The sequence below is a fragment of the Oryctolagus cuniculus genome, chromosome 15 (assembly GCF_051225735.1).
Source record: "Oryctolagus cuniculus isolate XC-2025 breed Fujian yellow rabbit chromosome 15, ASM5122573v1, whole genome shotgun sequence".
NCBI lineage: Eukaryota > Metazoa > Chordata > Mammalia > Lagomorpha > Leporidae > Oryctolagus > Oryctolagus cuniculus.
The window spans coordinates 42,733,532-42,743,550 of NC_142881.1; positions in this window are offsets into that span (position 1 = coordinate 42,733,532).

Sequence of the window (10,019 nt, forward strand, 5' to 3'; positions counted from 1 at the left end):
ACACCATACAATTGGTCACTTATGGTCTCAAATCCAAGTCTTCTTACTCCAAGCTCGGTCACCTTTGGGGGATCTTAAGAACTCAGTTTAGAAATAAGACCACAGAGGACAAATAAATTGTTGGAAGTTATTGTGGCTTCCTTATAAAGATGTCCTTGGGCTGGCAGACAAAACACAGGAGTGCATAAATGCTGCCAAAGGAAGCCATGTTTTGTTTTGTTTTGTTTTGTTTACCAGATAACAGTTTGGGTTCTAGAAAACGTGTGTCCCATCCACACTTCATCCCAATTCTATCTACTTAAACCTGCCCCCTGGAAATCACCTGGGTATTTCTACCCCAGAGCCCTTCCTGGGCTGCACTTGACCTGCTTTCCTCTCCCTCCACAGGTATTCTCTGGTACCATCTGTTCCTCCTAAGCTCTCTCGGAAATCACCCCTGCTTAGCTGGTTTGACTCTTGCTCATCTACCAGCTCTGGCACAATTTGTCGGTCGGCCTCCTCTGTGGCATCTCCTGCACCATCCCATCTCATGTCTCACCACTCCCCAGCTTCACATTCTACACACCAGTCAGTCTGACCCTGAAACTCCCTCAAATACTGAAGCTCCCTCTTGCCTAGGTACATGCCATTCCTCTTTTGTATTATTTAATTGGTGAATAAGTCATATCCATGTGGGTTGAACACCTGAAAATAGACACACAAAAGGCATAAAGAATTTACTGCCTCTACACTCAGCCCCTCTCCAGTCTCCATTGTCACCAGCTCTGAAAATAGGTAACTACTTCTACTTCTATCTTGTCTGTCCTATCAGTTTCTTGAACAGATATGCACACCTTCATTACACATTATTACACACGTTCCAGATCTATCTTGGCGAGTCTTTCCACATGAGGACAAGGAGTTCTCATATCAATTTCACCTTTACATAATGCTCTATTGTATGGATATACAATATTTAACTACTACCTTTTTGATAAATAGGATGGTTTCCAAGATTTTACTATCACAAGCAATGAAGCAATTACTAACCTTATAATTAATATCTTGTGTGTGAAATGTTTTTGTGGGATTAATTCCTAGATGTGGCATTACTAGGTCAATCAGTATAGCCATTTGTAATATTGATTGATATATATATATATATAAAATGAAATTGCCTCCCGTAAAAGATTATACCAACCTATACTTCCATCAGCAATAGATAGGAGTTTTAAGTTCTCACCAGCATTACTGCAAAGTGGGCTTCTGTCAATCTGATGGAAGAAAACTGATATTGATATATCAATGTGGTGTTAGTTTGAATATCTGCTATTATGAGTTATACATTTTGATTAAATTTATGACTTTCATTTTCTTTGTTTTGAGCCCTCATTCATACTGTTTACTCATTTTTCTATTGCATTATTGGTCTTATGATTTATAGAGCTCTTTATTTATTAGGTAAGCTTCCCATCACTTCGTTGCCTCTTCACACTGATGTTTTGTTTATGGGGTCCCTTGTCATACGGTTTTTGGTTTTGTTCTAAAGTAGTCAAATTTACTAATCTTTCCTTTCAGGCTGGGACTCCAATCGTTCTGGCTATACTACTGCTTGGAGATAGTGTGATTGAATGTGAATACCACTTTGAGCAAGTCAGAAAAATAGAGGGGCTGTTTTGGTCAGTTTTACAAGGAAGTCCTAAAAAGAAAGAGTGATTGGGGTTTGTTCCTTAGAAATTTCTACAGTTCTTCAGGCTTTTCTTCTGAAGAAGAAAGCGAAGGCATATATTCTCAGCTATAAATCATACATTTAAAGTTTTAAATCTGATCTGATAAATGTATTATATTAAATCTATTTATGTTTCATCATTATATTTTGAAAAATAGTAAAACAAACTCTACCAATGAGAAGCTCTGTGTGCCTAATCTTTACAATGAAAAAATATATATTAATTAGCATATCTGTAATACTATTAAGAATGAAAGTACTATAATGATTTATAAATTCCTTAGAAGGAAAATACAAACCAAATGTACACTAATTTTTATTTACAGTAAAGCTCCAGATATAATTGACTATTAGTACACATCCATTTCCCATTATAAAAATCAACCCTGTCAGATGTATGACATTTTTTATTATAACATTGGAATAAAAGCTTTTGGGCCGGCGCCGCGGCTCACTATGCTAATCCTCCGCCTTGCGGCACCGGCACACCGAGTTCTAGTCCTGGTCGGGGCACCGCATTCTGTTCCGGTTGCCCTTCTTCCAGGCCAGCTCTCTGCTGTAGCCCGGGAGTGCAGTGGAGGATGGTCCAAGTACTTGGGCCCTGCACTCCATGGGAGACCAGGAGAAGTACCTGGCACCTGCCATCGGATCAGCGCGGTGCGCCAGCCGCAGCGCACCAGCTGTGGCGGCCATTGGAGGGTGAACCAACGGCAAAGGAAGACCTTTCTCTCTATCTCTGTCTCTCTCACTGTCCACTCTGCCTGTCAAAAAAAAAAATTAAAAAAAAAAACATTGGAATAAAAGCTTTTGTAGAAAAAGGGAACATTATATCTAACAGAGCAGTTTAAATCAGATAATTAAAACAATTATATAAAATTCGGATAAGATTATTCAATTTATCGTTTGACTATTTCTTTTTTAAAAAGATTTATTTATTTATTTATTTATTTGAAAGGCAGAGTTACAGAGAGGCAGAGAGAGAGAGAGAGACAGAGAAAGTCCTCCATCCCATCTGTTCACTCTCCATACAGCCACAATGATCTGAAGCAAGGAACCAGGAGTTTTCTCCAGGCCTCCCATACAGGTGCAGGGGCCCAGAGACTTGGGTCATTGTCTACCACTTCCCAGGCCATAGTAGAGAGCTGGATCACAAGTGGAGCAGCTGGGACTCGCACTGACACCCATATGGGATACCAGCACTGCAGCCAGCGGCTTTACATGCTATGTCACAGCACTGGCCCCGATTATTTCTTTTTGAAGAAGTAGTAATCTTTTACATATTTAGAACCTGAATTCTTTATCTATGTGCTTAAATCTATTAAGTAAATTTACCAGTTAAAATCCAAAATAAGATCGTGTTAGTTGGCAGGCACCGCGGCTCACTAGGCTAATCCTCCGCCTTGGGGCGCCGGCACACCGGGTTCTAGTCCTGGTCGGGGTGCCGGATTCTGTCCCAGTTGCCCCTCTTCCAGGCTAGCTCTCTGCTGTGGCCAGGGAGTGCAGTGGAGGATGGCCCAAGTGCTTGAGCCCTGCACCCCATGGGAGACCAGGAGAAGCACCTGGCTCCTGGCTTCGGATAGGCGCGGTGCGCTGGCTGCAGCGGCCATTGGAGGGTGAACCAACAGAAAAGGAAGACCTTTCTCTCCGTCTCTCTCTCTCACTGTCCACTCTGTCAAAAAAAAAAAAAAGGAGTGTCTGGAAGGAAAGGACAAAGTTGTACAGAGAATAGCTTGAACATTTAGCTTTTATAAAATGCCTTTAGAAAATAATTTTTTTCACCTATCTATACATACATGCACAACCACCTTTGAAACTCAAAAAGAAAAAAAGATTCAAAACCTGCCAGAATTTCTTCTTATTTTGCAGGAAATAAGGTGCCTGATTTGTCTTCTAGGGGACATCTGGACTCTGAGAGGAGGAGGCCTTCTCCACGCTTTCTTTCGTCATTACACCAACAGCCAGTCATTGGCCGATCCAACAGACTTCTGCCCTGTTCCAAGATGGTGAAGCAGAACACCTCACATCCCACAGGGAATGGAATCTGGCAGTTGGTGGCCCTATTTATACCCTTCCATTTCTATCCAAGGTGAGGCCAAGAACTACCTCCCATAAACCTCTTGGTTCTGAGTTACTGACGCAGGTTAGGAAACTGATTTTTGTTTTTAATGCAAAGCTGTGGCTTCCACTTGAATGTTTCCCAGGAAGCAACAACGAGAAACATGAGAATTTTCTACAAAAACATAAATATGAGTTGACATTTCTACTGAAGAAAAGCAAAACAAAACAAAAATAAAATCTTCCACTTGACAGAATTGCCTAAAAGAACCAAAGATATGTTAACAAAAAGACTGCTAAGAAGGCGCCGCAGCTCACTATGCTAATCCTCCACCTGCGGTGCCGGCACCCCGGGTTCTAGTCCCGGTTGGGGCGCCCGATTCTGTCCTGGTTGCCCCTCTTCCAGGCCAGCTCTCTGCTGTGGCCCGGGAAGGCAGTGGGGGATGGCCCAGGTCCTTGGGCCCTGCACCCCATGGGAGACCAGGAGGAAGCACCTGGCTCCTGGCTTCGGATCTGTGCAGCGCGCTGTAGCGCGCCGACCGCAGCGGCCATTGTGGGGTGAACCAACGGAAAAGGAAGACCTTTTTCTCTGTCTCTCTCTCTCTCTCTGTCTACTCTGCCTGTCAAAAAAAAAAAAAAAAAAAAAAAGACTGCTAAACTCAGGTTTTGGATGAAAGGCCCAGTATGAGGCCACAAAGGGTTCACCTGGGCTTTGGACACATCAGGTGAACTAACCGGGCTACCCTTAACTCTAAACATAGAAAAAATGACCTGGCAACAAAGCTTTACTCCCAGGGGTAGGGATGAGTTAATGTGTAGCCAGGTGACCTGGATTTGTCTCTGGTCCAGCTCCCACAACCTCACACTTGAATCCTTTAGAGGGAGAAAAGAAAGAGAAACAGATCAAATGATTGCTTCACTAAAGAGCTCAGTCACTCATGAAGGCATAAAAGAGTGACAGTGGAGAGTGGCTACCTGGGCTCAAGGCTTGGTCTAGAAATAAAGTGACCTATATGACTTGAAGTGATGAATTTTAATGTTCATAGTGTCAGTCGCCCTGTCTGTAAAATGGACAGAATAATAGCACCTACCTCACAGTATTGTTATAAATATTCAAAGACACTCAACTACTAGTCAACAGCAGGCTAGGTAAATAAATCAAGGTGTCTTTACATAACAGGATCCTACATAGCAATGAGATTGAGCAAAGGATGGCTATATACAAGAATAAGGATGGGTCTTACAAACAATGCTGAAAGAAGGCAGAATCAAAAGAGCACAACTGTATGATTCCATTTATCTTAAGCTCCCAAACAGGCAAGGCAAGTGATCTAAGGTGTGCAAAGACATGAAGACATTGTGAGAGGGCTGCCTGTGCATTGAAAGGGATACTGCGAAAGGGATCCATCTCAAGCACGTGTGGAGCTGCTCCCTGGGAACTTACATGCAGCGTTAGTAGGCTGGCAGGCGAGCCGGAGAAACATGGCTTACTTTTGCAACTACAACTGGCTTGCCAGTATGGTCTAATCATGTTGTCTAACGTAGTTTAACTACATACCCCATCACAGAGAGAGACTTTCACACACACAGAGACTCCTGCAACAATTATCCAGCCTGGCTAGCCAAAAACCCATTCCCTGAAAGGAAAGACAAGGATTAAAACAAAACAAAACAGATTGATCTGATGGGCTGGCTTCAGTCTTCATTGATCATGCATTAAAATCCTTATGCAACTCTTGTTGACACTTATGCACTTTGTTGACAACATGTACTGATACCACGTCATTATAAATGGATGCAAAAAGGCTGTGCAGGCTACCAAGCAATTCTCTCTTTCTTAGGGAGGTAGTAGATTCAAAGTTGCCATGGTTTGGGGAGGGTTTGAGTATGTCATGTGCTGGAAGCCTGGTGCCCATTGTGCTGATGGTGAGGTGGTGAAAGGCAACTTCAAGGAGCCTCCATCCTCATGAATGGATAATGTTCTCCCTGAGAGTTTGTCTTGTCTCACCTCACGGGAGTGGATTTGTTCCCTTGAGAACAGGTTGTTGTAAAAAGAGAGAGCCTGTTCCCTCCCCATGTGATCTCTCACACAGGTTCCCATCATTGTGATGTCCTCCACCAGGAGGCCCTTATCAGAGCTGAGCAAAGCTGGCATCACACTCTGGAAGCTCTAGAACCATGAGCTAAAAAAAAAAAAAAAAAAAAAAAAAAAAACCAAAAAAACAAACAAACAAAACACAAAACCACCTATTTCCTTTATAAAGTACATTTATCGGCATTTGTAGGCATTTTGTTACAGCAACACAGAACAGACTACCTCCAAGATATCTCATCTGAATAAGTGGAGCTTAAAATAGATATGAGTGAGTGAGTCTGATTCCCTGACCGTGTGTTTCAACCTTCATGAATCCACATAGATGATAAAACACTGACAATTCCAATCACCATTCTTCTGGATTGTCATGCAGCAGCCTTGCCCACTAGTGCAGTGTTACACGATGGAGCCCTGTTTGGAAATACATACACTGTTGAACTGATGCTCAACAAATACTTGTGGACTCATTGTAGGTCTGTGCCTAATTTGCGTGTGAGAAGCTACACAACTTGGAATACCCTGCACTATCAAAGAATCTACTGAGAAAGCATAAACAACCATCAAGAACTTCAAACTTTCTTTGCCTTTTATCCCTATTCCCTGGATGGAGGAGAGGCCCCCAGATGCTTCACCTTTCCTGGCTTGGCTCTACCTTGCAAAGTCTCAAACTGCCCTTGTTTTCTTGTATGCTTCTTCTAACTTTACCAAGGGCCTTCCACAGGTCTACATACAGGATGGTGAAAGGGAAGCTTTGCAGCCACTCAGCATGTCTTCTAAGATCTATATGGTGGGCAACAGTTTTATTTGAGGAAGATGGCTCGACATTGAGCACTGGAATCGACTACTTCAGGCTTGTTTCTGGTGATATTTTCTTTCTTTCTGAAATATACTGTTAGATACTATGCTTTATAACTTTTCTCTAATACAAATAATCTGTGTGGTTATCAAATATGAAGCTTCCATCTTAAAGACTTAACCCTAAAACTCCTACTCAAGAATAGAGAACAATTCCAATTGAGTGTAGGTACTTTTACAGCCATAGGAAGTCCTGAGTGTACTTTTTTCTTAGCTTGAAAATTTTTTTTCATTTTTAGCAATATAAAGAATGTGATCATTCATTCCCCATCTTTATTAAGGTATACTGACACACAAGAAACTGTGATGTATTTCAGAGTATATCTTTTTAAAAGTTGTCTTGTTTGAATGTGGGTTACTAAATCTGCCAAAGATAAAAGCTTTCTTGATCCAAATGGAAAATCAGCAAGATGGAGTTAAGCTAGCAAACCTTAAACAGTGAGTTTATTTTGGACGTGGTTACCAAAATGGAAACCTGGATTAGGTGAGCAAAGTTTTCCTTTGTTTCTTTTTCCCTCTCTTCCTTGCTCCTTCCTCTACTCCCCTTCCCCACCCTCCTTTCTCTTCTTTATTTCACCCTCCCCTTTCTCTTTCTTTTCCTTCCTTCTTTCTTGCTCTCCTTTTCTAATGAACAGGTCATTAGTTAAGGTTAGACAGAAATGTAGGTCTGAATGTAATCAAACGAGCCAGATAAAATATTTAAAGAGCATGGATGACATTTACATTTCTCAAAATTAAACTTTATTTTTTTTTCTATTATTGACAGAGATTTCATGGTTTCTGAAATGAGAATTTCAGGTTGAATCTGAATACACACACACTAAACACAACAAATAGTTATTCAACTAAACTCAGTACATAAAGTATTGAGGATAAAGTTTCATGACAAATAATTCATACAAAACAGATGAATGATGGGGTGTGTAAGATGTCATATTATTTATGTCAGTAATAGTAGAGCCAACCTACCTCACCAGGGACATTATAAAAATCTGAGATTTATTGAATGGGGACAAAAGATCACTCAATTTTTCAACTAAAATAACTACTTTTTGAGAAAAGTAATTGTCTGAGACTCCTGAAACTAGAAGCAGTAATTTTTAAAAAATTATTTATTATTTTTATTTGAAAGGTAGAGAATGAGATAGGAACAGACAGAGAGTCCACAATGGGATGGAGCTGGGCCAGGCCAACATCAGGATCCCGGAACTGAATTTGGACCTGTGGGTGGCAAGGACCCAACTACTTGAGTCATCACCTGCTGTCTCTCAGGGTGTGCATTAGCAGGAAGCTGGAATCTTACACAAAGCCAGGACTCAAACTCAGGCACTCTGATATAGTAATTCCCAAGTAGCTGTTTAATCACCTCACCAAATGTTTACCCCAAAGAGCTGATTTGATTCATGAGAGCTTAAACTATAATAAAAACAAGGAACAAACTGTAAATGACACTCCACAACTGCTTTCTTCTGTTTATCTCATGAGAGATTACTATGTTTTCTACGTGGGCAGGGTGGAGAAGTAGAGGACTGGGCATTTGTCAAATAAGTTTGGGTAACACTATTAGGTTTTCAACATTATGGCCTGCATCTTCTGGGATAGTTTGGCCTCCTTTTTAATAAAATAAGGAGGAAAGCAAGTTCTTAAAAATACATTTGCTTATTTTAATTTTTAGAGCAGCTCAATTTTTCCCTATTGAATTTATAATGTTATATATACAAACCCTTGGGAAGGTAATACTAAGGGACACAGGTGTCTTTCCACAATGTTAAGAATCCCTTATCTTATTTATTCTTTTGCAAATGAGAGGTTCAGTGATTGAGGAGAAAAAGGAAAACATAAAGCCATCAGTCAATATAAAGTATTTTTTTCAAAAGACCAACTCTATTTTCCCCCAGTTTCTTCACACTCACACCTACCACATAATTACTCTGGTATATAAAATGAACAACTTCCATTCAATGAAGCCACCCAATCCCACATGGCTGAGAACAGGCTTCCACTGTTTGAACACCCTCACGGAAGGAGGAAGGAGGCCAGACATTAACTACCACTGGGGCACCCCACTCCACTGGTGTTGAGCACAAATTCATATCCTACACAGGCAGTTTCACCTCTAGGAATTCCTGATTCCAGATGATGGCCCAAATGCTTTTCCCCTGCCACTCATGTGGGAGACTCAAATAGAGTTCCAGGCTCCTGCCTTTGGCCTGGACCAGCCCCAGCTATTGCAGCCATGTGTTGAAGTGAGCCAGTGGATAGAAGAGTTCTCTCTCTCTCTCTTTCTCTGCATCTACCTTTCAAATAAATAAATATTTAGAAAAACAGAAAAGAAAATATTATGTTAAGTGAAAAAATCAAATACAAAGATCAGCTATTGTATTATTCCTTTTATAGGTAATATCTGGAAAAGGAAAACACCTGGACACCAAAAGAAGTTTCTTCGGATTGAGGGTAGAAATAGGTATGATTGCAGATAGGCAGCAGGGATCCTTTTGGTGTGATGGGATATTCTAAAATTAGGTTGCGGGGATGGTTGCACAACTCTGTAGATTTACTAAGAATTATGCAGTTAAAAGGGGTGAATTTTATAGCATGTAAATTATTCCTCAATAAAGCTATTTTTTAAAAAAACTTTAATTCTTGGAAGAAAACCTCTTTTTTTAAAAAAAGATTTACTTATGTATTTGAAGGGCAGAGTTACAGCAAGGCAGAGGCAGAGAGAGAGGTCTTCCAGGTGATTCCCCAGATGGCTGCAATGGCCAGACCTGCACTGATCTGAAGCCAGGAGCCAGGAGCTTCTTCTGGGTCTCTCGTGGGTGCAGAGGCCCAAGGACCTGGACCATCCTCTACTGCCTTCCCAGGCCATAGTAGAGAGCTGGATCAGAACTGGAGCAGCCAGGTCTCAAACCAGCACCCAAATGGTATGCCAGCACTGCTGGCTGTGGCTTTACCATAGCTCCGGCCCAGAAAGAAACCTAGCCCATTTCATTTTCTCATTTAGAATTTCTTCAGGGGCCAGCGCAAAGGCATAGTAGATTAAGCCCCAACCTGTGGTGCCAGCATCCTGTATAGGCACCATTTTATGTCCCAGCTGATCCACTTCTGACCCAGCTCCCTGCTAATGGCCTAAGAAAGCAGTGGAAGATGGCCCGAACGCATGGGCCCCTGCACCCATGTGGGAGACCCAGAAGAAGCTCCTGGCTTCACATTGCGGCCACTTGAGTGAGCCAGCAGATGGAAGACGTCTCTTTCTGTCTCTCCCTCTCTCTGTATGTAATTCTGCCTCTCAAATAAATAAATATT